The 22,511-nt window shown below is 37.1% G+C and overlaps 1 protein-coding gene across 4 annotated transcripts in view; it reads right to left on the bottom strand.

Moving 5' to 3' along the window:
- Positions 1-20,245: 20,245 nt before the first annotated feature.
- Positions 20,246-22,511, bottom strand: part of sky (GTPase-activating protein skywalker) — a 162,298-nt gene continuing 160,032 nt past the window's right edge. For all 4 annotated transcript variants that reach the window (XM_090376626.1, XM_090376653.1, XM_090376662.1 and 1 more), the window contains one exon: positions 20,246-20,692. The gene's annotated coding sequence lies outside the window, so the exon portion shown is untranslated. The remainder of the gene's footprint in view (positions 20,693-22,511) is intronic.

Genomic DNA, 22,511 nt, shown 5'->3' with positions numbered 1-22,511 from the left:
GCCTGCTCAAACCATTCAAGGCTTTATACACCTCAATCAGATCACCTTGCAGGTGCCTAGTTTCCAGACACCAGACACTGTAATTTGCAGAACTTAAGCCTTTCTTGGTAAGAGGACCCCTTTGTTCCCCTCACCAATCTTGTTGCTGTTCTTTGTACTTGTTCTAGCAACTCTACATCCTTCCTAAAATGAGGCCTCCAGACCTGTTCACAGTATTCTAGGTGTGGCCTGACCACTGCCTTGTATAATGGGATAATCATCTCCCTGTCCCTACTAGAAAAATTCCTATTTATCATTGACAAGACTCCATGACCTGCCCTGGCAGCCCATCTGCACTGCTCAGCGAACTTCATATTTGACTGCACAATTACCCCCAGGTCTTTTTCACTTTCCACTTCCCTGAGTGTAGTACCACACAGTTGGTACATTTTTCTTGGGTTATTGCTACCCATATGCAGTACTTTGCATTTGTCAATGTTAAACTTCAGTTGCCACTTCTCAGCCCATTTGACCAACTTATCTAGATCCAGTTGGAGTAGCATGCTGTCTTTAATGTCGTTAACAACCCTGCCAACCTTTGTATCATCTGCAAACTTGGACATTAAACCTGATATACCTTCATCAATATCATCGATAAATATAGAGCAGTGTCCATTGATTACCACTCTCTGTCCATTGTAGCAGTTTACCCTTAATGCCATACCTCTCCAATTTGTACATCAGTCTTCCATGTGCAACAGTATCAAAAGCTTTCTGAAATCCAAGTATATGATATCAAAATTATTTTTGGCATTCAGTTCCTTTGTGACCCCACATCATAGTATCCAGTCAAATTGGTCAGACAAGGACTCCCTTTAACAAACCCATGCTATGTCTTAACTATTGCTGCAGTCTTGTAGATGATCCTGCAAGGATCATCTAGACGAGACTTCAGATATGAACATGGATAGCCTAGAAAATGCTAGAAAAATATGAAACAAATCCTGGAATTTCACAGATTCATAATTAATGCTAGGACGCACACAAACTATGAGCTTGGCTGAATTGGTAATATGGATGAAGTACCTTTAACATTTGATGTACCCTCAAATAGAAGTGTGGTTGTTAATAGTACAAAAATCAGTAACTGTGAAGACATCAGGCCACGAAAAAGCATACTGTAGTGCTGTTTTGGCTTATGCTGATGGAACAAAACTTCCACCTTTCCTTGTTTTCAAGAGAAAAACTTTGCCAAAGAAAAACATTCCACTAGGTATTTTTGTCCGTGTTCATCCTAAGGGGTTGTTTGTTATTTGTTATTTTGGTTTTTAGGAGCATTAACAACTAAGGCCATATTTCTCCGGGAATATGCGGTGGTCATTCCCTGACCTTTCCGCATCCTCTGTATTTGGTGGTGACGGGCTTGAACTCCAGTCTAATCAAGAAGCATGTGCTACGCACTGCTGCTCCTTCCCACCCGACTACGGAGGTGCCTTCCTAAGGGGTGAATGGATGAAGATGGAGTGAAACTATTGCTGGAAAGGGTGTGTTCACACTGTTTGGGTGGCCTTCTAAAGAAACCAGAGCATAATGTTATTGGATCAGTTTCATGTATATAAAACAGAGGCCACAAAGACGAGGGCAGAAAAGTTAAAAACACAGCTTGCTGTAATTGCAGGGGAACTTATTGGCCAACTACAACAACTGGATGTTTCTGTTTACAAGCCTTTTAAAACTTTCATGAAAGAAGAATGGACTAAATGGATGAAGGCACAACACAACTGAACACCCGCTGGTCATATGAAGAGACCACCAATTTCTCAGTAGTGTCAATGGGTAAAAATTTCTTGGGATGCAGTAAAGACAGAGACATTTGTGAAGTCATTTAAAAAGTCTGGCATCAGTAACACCTTAAATGGCACAGATGATATTCTGATTAGAATGGCAGTCGACTATCAGACAGCAGCTGTGATCACGAAGATAGGAATGCGATGATCATCAACAGGAGGATGACAGTAGTGATGGATTTCCAAGTTTTGAAGATGAATAAAAACTTGCTTTTTTCTTTTCTTGCTCCATTTTCTTACCATTCTTTTAAGATGAATTAGAATAATATTTTTGTATATGAATTTTGAAATGATTGAAATATTTTGTATTCACTTTAGTATGCATGGTATTATAAAAATAGTTTTATTTGTAATAAAATGTTTTTTGTTTAAAAAGAATTAGAAGTGCTGTGTGCAAAACAATAAACCAGTTCCTCAAAAATGTTATTTTTTTAAAATAAATAATCTTTGCTAAATTATGGGTGTCTTATATGGTATATGAAATACAAAAAGTTATTTCAAAGAAAATGCGATTGATTAAATTATCTATATTTTATTTTAAAATGAAATTGTTACAAGAACAGATATCCTGTTTGGATGATTGAGATAAGCCCACCCTTCTTCAAACAAAAGTTAAGATGGCAAAGGGTAGTATTTCATTGAAAGGAAAAAGCTTGTTTAGATGTGTTTAGGCATCTTTAATTATTTAATAGCATTTAAAATTTTAAATGCTGTTTCCCACATTATAAATTTAAATTTAAGCTGTATCCCACAAAATTTAAGCTGTATGCATTTTTAAGTACAGGAATGCACCACACCGATACAGTGATATGGTTGCCAAATAACTTCTTGAAAGTCTGAAGTTAAATGAGATGGATTTAATATGTTAAAAAGAGGATATGCTTTTCCATTGCCAAATGTTTGGATTTTCCAAGTTAAGTTCTGCTTAACTAATTAAACATAAAGATTAAACAAAACAATAAAAACATATACATATTTTGTATTGTGTACATAAACATTGATCATTTACATGCCATATTAGTCATACCAAATTATTCTTTATCAAGCAGCTAAGATAGAAGTCTGAACAGACATTTTCTCTTGATACAGCTAATTACAGCAATGCCAAAGATCATTTAGTACTCGACTGAACTTGTCACTCTTTTACGTTTGAGTCATCTTCAACTAGGATGGCCATCCCTTTCTCAAACAGAATGAAGGTTTCTAACATTCTTTTTTTAACAAGCTGCTTTATTTGTAGTGCTGGCTGCATTTCCTCTTTCTCCTGCATTTTTATGCTTTGTCGTTCCACTCTAGCTTGGCATTGTGCAATTCCATCATTTCATCTGTGTAATTACTTATGTCCACTTCATTAAAACCAATTTCATTTGGCAATTTGCCATTGAATTTCAGGAACACTTGTAAGTTCCTGAATGCACACTGGCCATTTCTGCTAAATGCCATTCATTGTAGCCCAAGCAGCTTTTCTTCCTGATGTCACAGTGTTATTTATGGACTTTAGATACTGTATCCTCTCCAGAACTCCCAAACTGATGGGTGGCACTAGATATCTGTCTCAGTGATCATTTTTGCATGGTCTGCCAGGAATAATAGGCTATGGTTGCCAGGAGTGTTGCTGTTATCCCTTGGTCCAACAGTTGCAGGAAGCAAGTTATGTTAAGATGATTTGGATATTTGTCATGGAGGTTTTAATGTCAATAGGATGGCTAAGTATAATTTCAAAAATAAGCAAGGCCCTATTGTTGAGATTTTGTTCCTTATAAGACATGTTGATTGAAGGGAAAGAAAAGCAAAATTTTCTTCTGGTATAATCCTTATACCAGAAGAAAATTTTGAATTTTTTTCTGTTATATATAGATTATAATTTGGTTTAATATATATACTTTAAGTGTATACAGAGTGGCTTCTCAGTCCCTTTACATGTGTGTGTATCTATATTTTTGTTTCCAGGCATGAATGAATGCCTAGAAAATTCTCTTTGCTATGTGATGGGATGTATTACAGCTGTTGAGAATATGGTCTACATATTGTGACATTGTGGTGGCATGATTTTCATTGAAACATGCTTTTGCTTTTCAATGCTAATTGCCCAGTCCACATCTGATATCAACGGTCTTTAATTGCTCATGTCATTACATGAGCATTAAATCAGAAAGTATTCAGAATTTTTTCCCTTGCTTTTTATTTCCTGTGCTATAGATAAATGGTACAACCTTTTCTCAGATATAACTGACAAAAACATCTTTAACATTAAATGGTTTTCCACTTGAAAGAATATACTTAGTATAAATTTGAAATGGTGACATATGGAGATTTTGCATTAGAGGACATAGGGAATTTATGGCCACCTGATATGTATTGTTTGTCATCAGTATGGGTATTTCTGTTGGTAACCTCTAAAATTAGAGTGCTATAGTACTAGGCTAGTCTGTAGCAGTAATTATAACTGTTGTTTAACTAGCCTAGAGCTAGTGCTGCTGTATGTATACCAGGACTGCCTCTGGTCGACAGCCAGTCCTGTTGGGCAACAAGGGTATGTACAGGGTGATTCACTACCAGTGCGATAAACTTACAGGAGTTGTAGGGGGCACAAAGACGAATCACATAGCATTGCAGGGTCCGAAATGCCTTCGTCACGCGGTAGAGGACATTGAATGGGAGGTTGCGTGAACAGCAATCCTGCTGGAAGTCAGCATTTGCGAACCGGTTCCCGAGGGAGTAGGATGGACGAGTATTCAAACGTTGAACTGGCCGACATGCACCTCGCATATGGAGCTGCGGACTGTAATGGGCGTGCCGCTCTGCGCTTGTACCAGGAACGTTTCCCGCACAGGCGTGCTTCTCATCATACGATTTTCGCACATGTGCACAGAAGGTTACGTGAGACTGGTTGTTTCATGAGAGGTACCATGAATCAAAAGCAAACGACGAGGACGCCAGACAATAAGGAGAATGTCCTACGTCTTGCAGAAGGCAATCCGAGTATGAGTACTCGAGCGATAGGCCAACGATTGTGGGTATTTCCCAATCCACTGTATGGAGGATACTGTCAACAAACCAAATGAGATCATACCATCTGCAACGCGTCCAATCATTGGAGCCTGCAGATTATCCACTTTTGCTATTTGGTTTCTTCAACAAAAACGGTTCGTAAATGCTGACTTCCAGCGGGATCGCTGTTCACGCGACCTCCCGTTCAACGTCCTCTACCGCATGATGAAGGCATTTCGGACCCTGCAATGCTATGTGATTCCAATTCGTCGTTGTGCCCCCTACACCTCCTGCAAGTTTGTCGCACTGGTAGTGAATCACCCTATATATTGCAAGATAGAACCTGTACATGGCCACAAAACATTTACAATCCACCATTAATTGTTACACTAGAATATTGGCTGCAGTAAAGCTGTTACAATGAAGTTGTAATCCAGTCTATTTGTGGTGGCTGTAACAAGTGTAAATAAAAGTTTATTTTTGATTCCACTAGATTCCATCTATTCGATATAATAATAGCCACACTGTCATTTAGTATAAAAGGGCTGGTCAAGGTTGAATATATATCTCAGGTAAATCATACTAGATAGGGATGCTGCACATCATCTTATATCCAAATGTTGCTTCAGCTATTTGTGTTCAGTGTTTGAAGTCAGTGCATCAACTTATGCAGCTACTGGCTGGAAGTGCAACAAGCCATATATGAATTTGAGTGGTTCTATTGTTTTAAAGTGAAAGCAACAAATATTCTGGCCTTTAACCAGTATAAATAATTATAGATAGAAATTATGTGAAAAATGCATCTTCTGTCATTTTGGACATAATTGGCTACTTTTTCAGCCACTTCTGGATTATTCATGAAATGACTAAATGCAGTGTGCACATTAAGTGAGGATTATTTTAAGGCCCACTTTAACTGGTGGGAATGAGGTGTTCACTGCCCAGTTTCTGCCTGTTCAGATGAGCTGAGTAGGCAGATAACTGGGCTATGGCACATTTCTCTGGAATACTTTTGTTTCTGAATTTGAAGTACTAAGTGATCAAATGCAGACATTGTAAGAATAGTGGAAACATGGGGTCATTCAGACATAAATGATGCCGAATTTGAATATGGAAAGTACAATATATACAGAAAGGACAGATGAAACAGGAGAGGTGGAGGGATTATCTTCTTAGTTAAGCAGAACATTAAATCTAAGGCAATGCATTGTTACTTGGGTGATGGGTGCAATATTGAGTCAGTCTGGTATGATAAGCACTGGGAAAACAAAATTGAGAGTAGGAGTGTGTTATAGGCCTGTGATGAGTATACCAAACCGTTATATAGGGAAATGGAGTGGGCCAGCAATCAGAATGTCTCATAATGGGGGATTTTTAACTTTACAGATGTTGACTGGAATTTGTGGGTTGGCCACACACACGAGCAAGACTTTTGTGGATTTCTTGGATGACTGTTTTCTACAGCAGCATGTTAAGGGAGCCAACAAGAGGAAGCAGTACTCTTGATCTGATAAGAATCTGCAGGCATTACATGCATTAAAAATCTGCAAGTAAGACCCACTAGGTGGCAGCGATCACAATGTACTAATGTAGAATTTAATTAAAGACATAACTACTCTCAAGGGTAAAGGCTTTTGCTTTTGTAAGGTGACTACAGTGGTCTCAGACAGTTCTTAAATTGTGTGTAGTGGGACCAACTCATGTTGTTACCAACAGCAAATTCTAAATGGGAAGTAATCAAAGAAGCTACTAGAAATATCAACAGAAACATACTGTTCAAGGCTTAGACCTAAATGGATGTTAGATGAACTATTGAGACATGTGGCAGAGAAGAAAAGTGCATGGGATGCATATAAATTATCAGGTGATACAGAAGCCTATGGTAGATGTAAATTAATTTATAATAAACTTACAATGGAGGTAAGGCAAATGAGAAGTCAGGCAAAGAAAAACAGTAAAGACTTTGATGCTTATATTAACAATATAAGGAAGGGATTGAATCACATTGGGCCACTTGATGCCTGTGGGTTAATTGTTGATGACCCTGCTCAGGTTGCAGACAAATTGAATAGGTATTTTGCATCTACATTCACACATGCAGAACTCTTTAGGGAAGGAGATTCCAGAAGTTTATCAAACTAACAAGGAGTTAAATAACTTTGTCATAACTGAAAGGAAAGTGGAGGATAAATTGTTGATAATGGACATAAAGGCACATGTGGCAGATGGAATCTGTCCAGTTACATTAAGGGAGGCGGCAAAGGAGGTAAACAAGCCCTGAGCCATAATTGGGAACATCCTTGGATTCAGGGAAGGTCTTTATGGACTGAAAATGTGTGAAGATATCCTCAATTCATAAAGGTAGTCAAAAAACGTTATGAATAATTACAGTCCTGTTAGCTTAATATCTGTTCCAGGGAAAACAATGGAAAATCAATGGTTAAAGAAGTAATGCTGGACCATTTGGACAGGCATGCAATTATATTGCAATCACAGCATGGATTTGTCAACGGGCAGTTTTGTCTAACCAATCTGATAGGTTATATGGTGCGTGACCAAGGAACTAGATGCAAAAAATAATTTTGACATATAATTGGATTTCAGAAAGCTACTGTTGCACATAAAAGACTGCTGTACAAACTGGAGCAATGTGGCATTAAGGGCAAGTTACTACTACAGATAAAGGGATGGTAAAATGGAAGAAGACAGTGGTTATCAATGGGCACTGCTGTTCATGGACTAATGTTACATTAGTCCATGAACAGCATTAGTGGAGTTCCCCATTGGTTCAGTGCTGGGTTGATTGTTGTTTTCAATATTTATCAGTGATATTGATGAAGGTATATTAGGCTTAATGTCTTAAGTTTGCAGATGATACAAAGGTTGGCAAGGTTGGTTAATGACAGTCATCGGGTGAGCTACTGGAACGAGATATAGGAAAATTGGTTGATGGGTTGAGAAATGGCAGTTGAAGTTTAACATTGATAAATGCAAGGAACTGCATATGAGTAGCAGTAATCCCAGATTAATGTAACATGGAAAATGAAAAAGACTTGGATGTAATTGTGCAGTCAGACATGAAGTTCTCTGAGCAGTGTAGACATGCTGCCGGTACAGCTCATGGGGTTTTGTGGGCACCTCCCTAGCCAGGTGGGAAGGAGCAGCAATGCGTAGCACACACTACTTGATTAGACCGGGGTTCGAACTTGTCACCACCAAATATGGAGGATGCGGAAAGGTCAAAGAATGACCACCGCATATCCCGGAGCAATATGGCCTTAGTTGCTAATGCTCCTAAAAACCAAATAACTAACAAACATGGGGTTTTGTCAATGATATATAGAAACTTTGCTAGTGGGGATAAGGTGGTTATTATTCCTTAGTAGAAGGCCATGGTTAGGCCTCATCTTGGATTCTGTATAAAGGTTTGGAAAGCCCTCATGGATAAAACACAATTGGTAGGATTGCTGTCCTCCCCACATGGTGGAAAAGAGTGACAGGAGGAATTTTTATGGCCCTTTTTCACAACATGGCTGAGTTGAGGTGAAGCATGGTTTTTCCTCATGGAAATTTGGGTTGTTTTTTTTCCTAGCAAACAAAATTGACCTCAGAACTCAATTTACAAGCAATATATACAGAGCAATATGCCTTAGTTGCTGCTCCCCTAAAATCCTATTACTACAACAACAGATCTAAGGCCCCACTTTAGGAAGAATGTAGATCTGCTAGAACCATTGCAGATAAGCACAATGTTTGGTGAAGGGAACAAAAGGGTGCTCTTACCTAGAAAGGCTTCAGTATTGCAAATTGCAGCATCTCAAGAGATGCTGCGGCAAGATCTGATTGGGCTGTTAAACCTTGAATGGATTGAGTAAGCTGAATGTTAATGGTATTCTTCCACTTGCTGAGACTATACACATGAAGCATAAATTCAAATTGAGGAAGGATGGTAGCAGGATATGTGTGGAAGGTTGCCTTCAGATGTTGATTGTTGGAACAGGCTTCCATCTGTTGTGGAAGTGGATGGGTTGAATAAATTCAAGGAAGAACTAGACAAATTCTTGCATGGTACAAATGGGTGAACTCTTTTCTTTTTGCTGATGCTATATAAGCTTGTTTTCTTGCATCATTTGCCATTACTATAATACCATTAGCTGAAAAAATATTCCACAAATGAGCCTTTTGCCATGCCCGTCAGGTATGGCTCCATAAGACTTTTCTGTTCTCTAAACTTAAAAGGCAAAAGGTTTAAAGATGTGTGATGAAGCAGCTCTTCTCAATTCTGAAAATTTGAGAGGTTTTCAACACTGGTAGGAAATAAATGTATACACACTGAAGGATCCACCTTAAAGGAAAGGGAGATTAAGCTCCATGGCTACATATACAATATCTTAAATTTTCACAGATTCAGTCTTAGTGCTTTTTTTTGATCATCTCTCATAGTTGCAGACAATGAGAGATGATCAAAAAATATATTAATGTTCATCTGATGAGCAGTCATCAAATCTCAAAACATTTTTTCACAGTAGTCTATTGTTGGTTATCCTTGTAGGGACACTGCTTTAAATTTGATGCAATACCAAGTTAACCTATGGAAAGTGTTTTTGTTGTGAGCATTGAAAGTTGTTTTAGGCTGTTTACTTTACTAGCCATAAAAATACAAGAGGATGAATATGTCCCTACCCTTTTCATAATTTTGAAAAGGACAAACTGAAATTAGCTAATTTATGGAAAGCAACAATACATGATTAATCATGTATTGTTGCTTTATATGTCATACATATAAATTAAATGACAATTACATACACTGTCATACCATGTGAATGTATCTTTGAAATGCATTTTTTAATGTACTGAGTTGTCATTTAGCCTATTAGCTATTTCATAATTTCGATAATCTATATCCTCTGTACTATTCTACAGCAGTGTTTTTTTTTTCCCCCCCAGAATTTTCTTCCACAATTTTTAAAAACAAGCTATTGTATTATTAATACAATAGCTTGATATTAATAAGCTTAAAAATAACACTTTTCTGCAGTATGATTTTTTTTTTTTTTTTGTCATGACTGTTTGGGAATGCTATAGTCCGAGTGATAGTGTTTCAGCTCTTTAGGAATGACAACATTTATCCATGATATTACTAGCTTCTTGGATTAGGCCCACTGTTTACTTATAAGGCTTTTTTTATTATGTGCACGACCTAACAAAAGTCACGTTTCCAATTGAAAGTTTCCTTCCGTACTCCACTTGGCTGCTCATGTAGATTTGATATTTTTGTTCACTAATTGAGGCTATTTGATGATGGAATCAAATAGTTCAAAAACCTCTGTTACAGTAATCACAGTGAATAAGATTTGCCCACTCGGTGATGTTATTTAATTAAAAATGATATTAACCTTAGGTTGACTCATGGATAAATGTAGTTTCTTCTAAAGTGCCAGAGCCAAACCACTGTCACTGGAGGGCCTACAGCATCCCTGACAGAAAAACATAACAGATTTTCTAAAACCATTTCAATTACATATTACTTTTATAAGGAATCTAAGTTTGTGTACAACGATTGGCATTATAACAAATAAGAAAAACAGCTGGAATTATTTGTTATCTAAATGGCCTGATAAAGAAAGGCCAGTACACGGTGGGACTTCTACTGCAGAAAGTTTCACTAGGATACATTCATGGTTTTGTTTACTCAACAAACAATGATCACATACCATACATGTCTTATATTAAAAACACACACACAGTGAATATTGAATAAAGCACTAAATATGTTGAGGTAACCAATTCCTCACTTATGGAAATCATGATAAAAACATGTATCGTAGAAATAATGCAAAACATCTAGATTCCATTATACACTATTGTGCAAAACTTAAGTACCAACACTTTCTAAAGGTTACAACCACAAAATCAAACAAAACAGCCGTGACGATTTGCATAACTGTGGCTGTTCAGTAGGAAGCTGGTGCACATGCAAAATTGTTACAGATGTTCAATTGGTTTCATATAGTGCTACAGACAATGAAATGGCCAGTAGACATCTGGATGACTTTACCTGGGATCGAATAATTGGGAAGGTCGAAGTGTGGCTGCAGAGTTCAGTATCGCCCATAGCATTGTCTCACGTGCGTGGTCGGCCTTCAGAACAACAGGTACAGCTGTTCTAAGGACCAGTGGTGGTCGCCCACGAAAAACAATGCCCAACGATGACCGCTATATACTCCTACAGGCCAAGAGAGACCGACACCAGACAGTGGGATCCATTGCAAACCAGTTGCACAGGATATCTCAGTTTACTGTGGCCAGGCGACTCCACAAAGGTGGACTGTTGTTGCCCGATGGCCAGTATGCTGCGTCTCTTTAACTCCTGCCCATCGGGGAGACAGTTTACAGTGGTGCATCAAACACAAGGACTGGACAGCAGCACAATGGGGTAAGGTATTCTTTACCGATGAGAGTAGATTCAGTCTCAGCAGTGATTCTGGACGTTAGCTAATCTGGCAAGAGGTCGGCACACAGCATCACCCTGCAAACATCACTGGAAGGGATTAATATGGCGGTCCAGGCATTATCTTGGATGGACGTACACAACTCCAGATACTGGGAGGTAGTACTGTAACCAGTGTACGCTACCGTACTGAGGTAATTCCTTTCCTGTATGCGTCTGTTCCGAGGTGCCATTGGCCCTGCGTTCGTGTTCATGGATGATAACTTCACACCTCATCATACTGTAGCTGTTGATATGCTTTTGGAAAGTGAGGACATTGTTTGTATGGATTCGCCTGCCTGTTCCACCGATCTAAATCCAATCGAACACACATGGCATGCTCTGGGGAGACACCAAGTGGCACGTCCACACCCACCAGAAAATTTTCACCAGCTGAAGATGGTGCTGACAGAGGAATGGATGATGTTACCACAAGAACTTAACAACATTCAACATTGTTCTAAGTATGGACAGGCGGTGAAAAGCCTGCATCGACATTAGGGGTGGCCATATCTTCTACTGAGGACCACCTCTTCCCTTTGTTCCATCTTTGGCAGTGATGCATCTGTATCATGGTAGCCAGTGCTATGTTGCCATTTTTGAATAAAGTCCCTCTGTTTGCAGGGTAATACCGTTTGTTTCCTTCATTTCTGTACCTCAAGGTTCCTTTGGTATGCTTTTCCTATATCCAGGCCACTCCTATGAGAAGCTACAGGTGAAAACCTGACTGGTCCTTAAGTTTTGCACACCAGTGTACTTATTTTCATCTATGAACTCCATATTAGTGATTTACAAGCATTTAGAAAATGATTATAATGTAAATTAAATGCATACTGTATATACAGGGTGTTTCAAAAATGGTCAATAATTTAAAGGAGAAAAGTACAAACTAAAATAAGCAAAAAAAAGTCCCAGTGAACAATGGGCTGCGAATGAACTGTTTGCGAGATAATGCACATTTTCTGTTAAGATCCGCCACTGACTATGGGAGCACTAGATTAGCAAAAAGCTGTGAATCCTTTGCTAAGGGTTGTTTTTATTAAACATAATACATTTTTAATTTCAACACCACAGGATTTTTTACAGATGTTACATGTTACAGGATGTTCTTTCTAACACCCTTTCCTCAACATCAGGTATTATGCTTCTGGGCCTACCTGCTCGTACTCCATGTGCAAAGTGCCCATGTTCTCTAAGGCATTGATGTACCCTGATGAATGTGCGCCTGTTGGGCTGCCTTCGGTGGGGGAAATGCTTCTTGGTACATACATGCAGCCTCAAGTGCACTGCCGTTGGCTTTACCATACATGAAGTGCATATCCGCATACTCTTCGTTGCTGTAACCTCTTTCCATATTGACTATCCTCTGACAAGTACTAGTATGCCTGCTACATCTCAGAGCATTGAGAAAGGGAGAGAATGAGCATAACCTAACCTAAACAAACAAGTGAGTGGTGGATCCCAACTAGAAATGGGCAATATCTCAAAAATGATTCACTTAAGGACCCATGTTTACTAGGCTATTTTTGCATATTGTAGTCTGTACAGTTCACCTTTAAATTATTGACCATCACTTTTGAAACACCCTGTAATATTAAGTATGAGGTGTGAGCAAAAGGTTAATGGACTGACTTGAAATTGTGGAGTTTTAGCAAGTTGCAACTCACTGGCATTTCTTCTAGATATAGTAATGCATGAATCCTCACCCATTTATCTGCAGTCACTCTGAATTAGCATGTATTGAATAGGTGTTTTTTGTTTTATTGCATTTTAAAATGAGTAATTTTATTAAGCAGTGAATTTGCATCAAATTTTGTTTTAATTTAGGGTGAAGCACAACTGAAATCACAAAAAAAAACTATTCACAAAGTTGCTAGTGAAATTGGTATTTCTTGATGGACATGTCAGTCAATTTTAACACAAGATTTGGGAATGCATTTCAGCTAAGCACATATCTCAACAACCAGTTTTCACATGTTGGGATCTTCATCAACATGCTGCTGCTAAACTGCACTTTCTCTCCCATCATTACTTGTGATGAACCACAAATGTATCTAGGACCTTGTTTATAGGCTATGACCTATAAACAAGGTCCTAGTCCTCACTTTTCCCTTTGGAGAAGACGTTGTCTTTTCCCAAAGCCCAAAAAAAGGGAGACAATATCTCAAGAAGTTAAGAACACAGGAACTATTAGCAATTCCAAAAGAAGCCTGTCAGGAATTGCTTCCAAAAGGTTGAAATCAGTGTATATATCAAGGAGACATCAAAGGAGATCCAGCTGGATAGCTGGCAAAGCTTCATTTCCTAAGTATTAGTTCAGTCCTCAAACTTTGATACATCTCATTCAGTAATAACTGGTCATAGAAAAGTAATAGTTATACTTTCAACAAGAATAGTTGAATGCTTATGACTGTTAGAACAATTGAAACCCGTGATAAATATAAAGAATATAATATAAAGTAAGCATGTTTGCATGCATGAACTTCAATAATAGAGAAACTTGACTGATGCCTGAACACAGCAATACAGGCTACCCTGTCGATGTGCAGTTTTAACAAGTGATTCAGTTCACTTCACACTGAAAAATATTTGCACAGTTCCACACCTTATCTGAAATACTGATATGGTTTGAAAAATTAATGTTTTAGACATCTTGTACAATTCTTAGATTTCTTTAAGGGCCATGGTGGAGGTTATTACCAGTTTATGCTAGATACACTCTGTAGTATACACTCTGCATGGTTTTTGATGTTTGTAAATAGCTGTTTTTAACTAAGTTTTTTTACACTTATTTCAGAGATATGTTTTTTCTATCACACACATTTTTCACAAATCACTTAAGTTGTCATGAGTTGTATTAAGTTAGGAGTAAAAACTGCATCCATTATCAACCCACTGCAGGATGGAAGCCTCCTCAACAATTCATGCTGAGGGAAATGGACCATAATCTGCCACGCTGGTCGGCAGATCGACCGTATTTAGCAGTCAGGGGCTTGAATCCCAGTCTAGCATTAGCATTAGTAGAGGTAGAGGCATATGATGCAAGAAAGCAAGCTTATTCAGCATCAGCCAAAAAAAAAAGAAAAAAAAGAAAGAAAAAAAAAAAAAAAACAACCACTACTCCCATTTCACCCCTCAATTCGTTCGAAATACCTGTCCAGCTGAGCCTTAAATTTGTTTAGGCTATCAACTTCAACAACAAGCGATGGAAGTCTATTCCACAAACCAACTGCCCGCTGGCTAAAGGCGAATTTCCGCACATCTATCCGACATCCGTCCTTCCTCAATTTGAATTTATGCCCTCTCAGGTGATTATTCTGAGCAAGAGGAAGAATTCCATCGGCATTGAGCATGCTCAAGCCATTCAAAGCCTTGTACACCTCTATCAGATCACCTCGGCGATGCCTAGTCTCCAGGCTCTGTAATTTGCAAAACTTAAGCCTTTCTTCGTAAGAGCAACCCTTTGTTCCATTCACTAATCTTGTTGCCCTTCTCTGTACTCGTTCCAGCAGCTCTACATCCTTCTTGAAATGAGGCCTCCAGACCTGTATACAGTACTCAAGGTGTGGCCTGACCAATGCCTTATACAAGGGAATAATCACATCCCTGTCCCTGCTAGAAAAATTCCTGTATATCATTGACAAGACACCATGAGCTACTCTTGCAGCTCGTCTGCACTGCTCAGAGAACTTCATATCTGCCTGCACAATTACCCCCAGGTCCTTTTCATTCTCTACCACTGTCAGCGTAGTACCACAGAGTTGATACGTTGATCTGGGGTTACTGTTTCCCATATGTAGTACTTTACATTTGTCAATGTTAAACTTCATTTGCCACCTCTCAGCCCATTTGCTCAACCTTTCCAGATCCTGTTGCAGCAGCATAGTATCAGTAGTGTCCTTAACAACCCTGCCAACCTTGGTATCGTCTGCAAACTTGGACATTAAGCCTGATACACCATCATCAATATCATTTATAAATACAGAAAACAACAATGGACCCAACACTGAACCCTGAGGAACTCCACTAATAACATTAGTCCACGTTGAGCAGTGTCCATTGATTACCACTCTCTGTCTTCTGCCACTCAACCATCCCTTTATCCATAGCAGCAATTTGCCTCGAATGCCACACTTCTCCAATTTGTGCAGCAGTCTTCCATGCGCAACAGTATCAAAAGCCTTTCTAAGATCCAAATATATAATATCAAAGTTATTCCCTGCATCCAGTTCTTTTGTGACTACATCATAGTATCCAATCAAATTGGTCAGACAAGACCTGCCCTTAACAAACCCATGCTGTGTCTGAGCTATAACTGAATTCTTGTCCAGATGATCCTGCAGTGCTTCTTTAACCAGTGCCTCCATTAATTTTCCTGGAACCGAAGTTAAACTAACAGGTCTATAATTACTTGTGTCAGCCTTTGATCCTCCTTTGTGAATTGGGGTTACATTTGCACATCTCCAGTCCATGGGTACCTCCCCTGAGTCCAAAGAAGCTCTCATAATTATGGCTAGGGGTTTGCTTACTTCCTTTGCTGCCTCCTTTAATATAACTGGATAGATCCCATCCACCCCGGGTGCCTTTTTCATGTTTATCCTCAACAATTTCTCCTCCACTTTCCTCTCAGTTATTAGAAAATCATCTAGCTCACTGCCAATGTTTACTTCACCTACGACATTCCCCTTCCTGAATAACTCCTCATGTGTGAATGTAGATGCAAAATACTCGTTTAGATTGTTAGCCACCTGAGCTGGATCCTCAACTGTTGAACCATCAACATCCAGTGGACCAATCTGATTCATCCCTTTCCTTCTTGAGTTTAAATAGGTAAAGAACTCTTTTCTGTTTTTCTTTGCATCCTTTGCCAAGGATTTCTCATAATCTGCCTTTGCCTGCCTAATCTCCTTTGTGACTTGGTTACAGACCAACTTATATCTATCATAGGCTTCCACGTCACCCATTAATTTGTATGTATCCCATGCATTTTTCTTCTCTGCCATATGTCTCATTAGTTCATCTGACAACCATTTAGGCCTGAACCTTGAACAATATTTGTTGACTCAGAGCATGTGCTACTGCACTCCCACTCCTGACCACTCGGCTACAGAGGCCTTTTAGGAGTAAATGCTGGGAATTTATAAACTAAATCTTCACCTGTTAGTAACACTGCCTTCAGTTATTTGTTTGTTGACCTTGAGTGTTCCATGCTACAGTGTTTGTCAGTACTGAAAAATGATGAGTTTATTTTTGAGGTTATGTCAGACTTGTGCTGAAAAGTGAGTAAAATGTCTTCATACAAGTGCTTGAACAATCCAAACTTATTTTGTTATATTTGTGGTTATGTAGTCCTCAAGTAAAGACAGATGTTACAGATTTGTAAAAAAAAGTGTATTGTGCTTATTTTGGAGTGACACTCAGTGATCAAGATAAACAGTGGGCTCCACAAAGTTTGCTAAACCGTTGTTGAAGCATTGATGTTGTGGAAAAATGGTAAAAAGGCTATACCATCTGCAATTCCCATGATTTGGCCTACAAACCACTGTGCTGACTGTTACTATTGCTTAGTTACTGTAGAGGAATACAATACAAAGAGCACTGTTTATCCTAATATTACATATGCCATTACACCAGTCCTGCATGGAGATAACTTGCCAATTCCATGTCCTCCACTTATGTTGAAGAATGTAGCAGCAGAGAGTGCTGAAAGTGAAGCTGTGATGATGAAACTGAAGTTTGCATGCCTGGAGACATTGAATCCAATCCTCAACTGTTTTTGCAGCATGAATACAATGATCTGGTAAGAGATTTAAATTTATCAAAGGAATCTGCAGTTCTAGGCTTAAGTCAAAAAAGCTAACACATGGGACGTTTTTCTCATGGCACAGATACAGAGAACGAGAACTAGTTCAACTTTTCTGAGCACTATTCTATGGTTTTTTGCAATAATATAAATGATGAACTATTTAGGAATTAGTTACAATCCTACACATTGGTTTGATTTTGATTTTATTGGCGCAAAAACGACTAAGGTTATACTGTGCCAAGAAAACCTACACAGTGGAGACTTTTTGTTGATCTCAAAAGTGTTGCTCCACAATGGAAATAAATATTGGTCAATTCCAGTAGCTCATTCTGTGCATTTGAAAGAAACACATAAGAACTTGAAGTTGTTAACAAATATTATGTATGAAGAACATGGCTGGTTGGTCTGTGCTGACTTTAAAGTGATAGGCATGTTACTTGCACAGCAATCTGGCTTCACGAAAATGTCTTGCTTTTTGTGCAAGTGGGACAGTTGGCCAAGGAATAAGCATTGGAATGTCAAGGTCTGGCCAAAGAGGGGAAGTTTGTTGCTTGAATCGAAGAACATAGTTCATAAACCACTGGTAGACAGACCCCAAAACTTGCCCCTTGCACTTAACTACCTTTGTACTTAATTCCCATTGATCACCCAAAAGAAGCTAAAACAGGATAATTTTGTTCGACTTTAAATTTGCAAACTGATGAGGGACAGATTTTGAGAACTATCAAATAAAAGAGAAAATAGGCATGGATTAACTTAATGTCTATTGTTCACAACTTAGGGAACTACAAGGATCCATACTACAAAAATATAGTTGAAAATATGTTGGCAAACTTCAAGAAGCTGGTCTGCATCATGAATGTAAAGATACATTTTTTACACTCCTACACCAACTACTTCCCAGAAAATCTAGGAAGCATTAGTGAAGAACAGTTTGAGATGTTTCGCTAGGACATGGAGATGAGGTACCAGGGGAGGTGGAATGACTATATAATTGCTGACTATTGCTGGATGCTGAAGGGGGACTGTAAAGTAGGATCTGCAAGAAAATCAAAGAAACGAAAGTCTGACCCATTGTAGATCAGTTTTTTTAAAACGATAGGCAAGTTTAATGAACTTTTTACCATACTGCCCTTCTTAATAGCATTTTGAACATGCATTTAAATATGAAAATCTGGTAAAAGTAGCATTTTGTTATAATTTCAGAATTATAACACCAAGCACAAATGAATTTGAATATCAAGTTCTTTCTCATTTAAACTAACAGTGAAAATGAAAATGCCAGTAATACCAATGCAATGCACACAAATGTCTATTAGAATCACATAAGTGTGAAATTTCTTCACTATGGTTTTCACTTTTGAGATGCATGGTATGGTATAGGATTTTTCTGGTGCATTAGCAACAATGGCTATTATGCACCAAGTCAAGGTAAAAATAGAATCTGGTAACTTTGAAAAAGTTCTTTGAGATGCAACTTTGATCATATTAGAACAGGTAAGTATGGGCATAAAAAAAATTCAATCACTGTGGGTGTAAAAAAAAATGCAGTGTTCACCTGCTCATGTAACTGATTTGTGTTGGTGATTTCTAGTATTCACTTGTTTTAAGTGAATACTAGAAATCTAGTATTAAGTTTTGGTTGATGTTACTGTTTGTGCTAGAAGTGGGATGGTTGGAATAATTTTTTGGATAGCAAACTACTGTTATTGATTATTCATTTCTATTAAAGAATAACATCACAAAATGTACAATTCTAAAGGGATCAATTTTGCATTGCAATCAATCACTGGATTTTTATCTTTATTTCAAACATACAAATTGCAACACTTTCCTGCTCATTTTTTTTTTTTTTTAATTGAGCCTACTGCAGGTAAAGTCTATGGAGCATTTCATGTATGCAGAAATTATTTAAGAGAGTGGGAGAATTAGATGAAGCAATTACAATGAAGTTGGGAACTCCTCTAGTCTCTTGGTGGCAATGGAGTTATAAAAGTCAATAGTGATAGAAAATATTAAATATAATAAGATTATATTTAAATATAAAGATTAAGTGTTTAAATGAGGAAAAAAAAAAAAGACTGGATATATTATTTATTTAATACATATTTTAAATTATCTATACAAATAAGTTTTTCATAAATACTTGTGCATGGCTGCGATTTACATTGTATCATGTACAGAGTCATGTACCAAACACGATTATAAAAACCAAATAAACAACAAATAGGAACTGACTGATTAATTTCCACGAGTATTTTTTCAAAAATTATACCCAGATTATATCACAGATAAATAATCTATCACGATATTTTAATATCGTAATTTAAAAGGGTCCTGAATAAATACACAAGTTATGATCTAACATTCAAGTATTTAAGATACATGGTGTGTGCACGTGCGCACATGTGTATAGTAATGTTATATATATATATAACTAATATATAAATATACACACAATTTGGCAGAAGCCTTATGTTATAGGAAAATGACACCCGTTTTAGCCAGTATTAGTAAAAGCCAAGTATACTTACACAATTCAATTACAATAGTATTAACTGGGCATTTAACTAATTTGGCATACAGAACATAGCATAGAACAGGAAGCATATGGTTCATCATACGCAGAAGTATTTTGAGTTATTTCGATGATTTTCAGTGCATTAAGAGATCAATTATAGACAAAGATAAAGGGACAGATTCTTTCAGTTCTCTACTTGAAGATGGTATTTCAATAAGAGAAATATTCAGTTCAATTCAATATGGTGAAATTCCTGAGCAATCATGAAAACTGAGATATCAGGTGAGACAAGAAATATCTGTATCTCTGAAAGTGGTAACCTACATGCAAAGTTGGAACAGATAAATTACCACATTAAACATTTAAATGTGACAACTTGAAATCTGGAAGCAGTACAGCAGTGAACACAGATAGTAGTAGTACTATGAATTCCTATGAACATCTTGGTCACATAAATTGTTGAAGTCCTGAAGAAAATGCATAAATACTCAAATAAAAATTGCTTAAATGCTTAATTGTATCATGTGAAATTGGATAAACTGCATGTAATCTAAGTAAAAGAAATCAGTAAAAAAAAAATTTAGATTTTGTATTTCATCATATTGGCTTAAGACATTTTTATCAACAAAATGTTGGTAGTCTGCTGAGTAAAGAGAACATAACAGCGATCATTTGCACAAACAACGATAATGTTCATATGCATGAATAATATCCTCATAAAATGTTTAAGTTAATAACCATATGCACCTCTTGATTTGTTATAATGTGATTAGTCACTCAGTGAACTCTGCATTCACTGCATTATGTTCAGAAGATAGGAAGTCAAATGTAAATTATTTGTACTGCAAAACTGAATTTTACAAAGGAATTGTAGAGGATAACATAACATACTGGTTCATTCCCAAAGAGAATAGAAGCAAAATGTAGAAACAAAACGTAGAAACTCAATATTACACATGCCATTTCATATATTACTTTACTGTACATGTAGATAATTTAGTCTATAAACAGGTCATCTTGTGAAGGAAGTCAGCAATTGATATAGCCTTACATCTAACCTACAAAAAACAATAATTAACAACTTTAGTCTCTCCACCAGCTGCATTCAGTATTGTTTTAATTAGCATTCATTTTGAGTCATTTTTGTAAATTTTTTGGAAGTTGAAATCAAAATCCATCTGCTTTTTCTTTCATAGGCTACTTTACCTTTTCCAAATAAGTATGTATATAAAATACTCCTTTCAATGAAATGAAGATAAAAAGCTTGCTACTTACAGTTAATAAATTTAAGAAATGCTTTGGCATTGGCTGAAACTACTAGCAAAATGACAGAAAAATAACCATTAAGTAAAAAAAAATTAAAAAAAAAAACAGAAAATTACAAAGGCAGTCACTTACAGAAAAATTTCCTTATTATGTCACAGTCATGAAAATAAAACTAAAAGAGCACAGTGAGATTAAAAGGTACAATTTGTTTAAAACAAGTCTGCATTAATTGGAATAGGTGAACATAAGATAATACCAAAGAACTGCCAGGCTTAGATACTGCTTTTAATAGATGTCTAAGATTTGCAAGTTCATAAAATGTAAGAAAAAAAAAAAAACAAAGCAATACTCAGTTCCAGCACAGGGCTGCCCACCCAGGGGGAGGGGTTTGCATTTGTACTATTTGGGTTCACACACCAAAAGGAAGAGAACTACTAAATGAAATTAAAGACAGTAAACCCATAAGCACCCTTTACATTTTCTTTGGTCCACACCCCCTTTAATTTGTATGTTTTTTCTGTCCCTCTCTTATTTAGTTTGAATGCTCATGACTATCTTTGATTCCTTCATTATGTTTTAGTTTACTGTCATTAGATTTCCTTGATAACTTCAGCACAACTGATTTAGTTTATATGCATTTCATTTAGACCTGCCAATCAGCATTCAAATTTGTTCTTTGCTTGTTGTATTCTCTTCTTTTAACTATAGAGGACCATTCACTTTAATAGTGGGAAGCCAGTTAATATTTAAAAGACCCTTTACCATTTGTTTTTTTTCTTGGGAATTGAAATTCAGTGGCTATGGAATACATGTTAATTGGGTAAAGGTTGTTATTTTTCATTTTTTATTCGGATCATACAACTACAGCTGCTAACTTTTGGTTGGACAGTAGTCACCAACTGAAATATGTGTTTGGAGTGCACAAGTTTACAGTAGTATTAGGCTGATGGGTTTCCTGTCTATTTTTTAATTTCATTTGTTTGGAAGGGGTACTCTTCCTTTGATGGGTGTGAGCAGATTGCTTGAACATATGCATTGGAATGAGTCCCCTCATGGGCAGCAGATTGCTTGAACTTGAAAATTGTTTCCTTGGACAGAGAATTGCGTTTTGTTCTTTATTATGTTTCTATTTTTAACATATCTTATTACCCAGGTAACAGACTTGCCCTTTGCCAAGCATAACCCTAATTGTAATTAATTTGCTATATTAGTTTCATGGTATTTAGTGTTCCTTTATTTTATTATTTACCTATTTTAACCTGCATACAAATGCTTAGGAAAGCAGGCTAGTTTTAAATTAACCTGGTGTAAAATTTTCTAAACTTATAGCACAAGCATTTATTAATACCTTGGATTAATTGTGTTTTATTTTATTAATTTTAATAAATTGCTATTAAACAATGGGAACCATGGATTAAAAATTCAAGTGGGAGTGGGGTAAAGAATTAGAATGGATTTTAGGAAGTTTTCCTTTAGCTAGGAAGCTCAATCATTGGAATGAGTTGCCTCCATGGGCAGCAGATTGTTTGAAGTTAAAAGGCCAAACAAATTGTGGATTCCTATTATGGGAAGAGAATAGCTGTTTTTTTTTTTTTATAGCACATTGGTAGT

The sequence above is a fragment of the Mastigoproctus giganteus genome, chromosome 1 (assembly GCF_048544385.1).
Source record: "Mastigoproctus giganteus isolate SK-2022 chromosome 1, ASM4854438v1, whole genome shotgun sequence".
In the NCBI taxonomy this organism is placed as follows: domain Eukaryota; kingdom Metazoa; phylum Arthropoda; class Arachnida; order Uropygi; family Thelyphonidae; genus Mastigoproctus; species Mastigoproctus giganteus.
The sequence above is the reverse complement of the archived record's forward strand: the minus strand, read 5'-3'. Positions and strand labels throughout refer to the sequence as shown.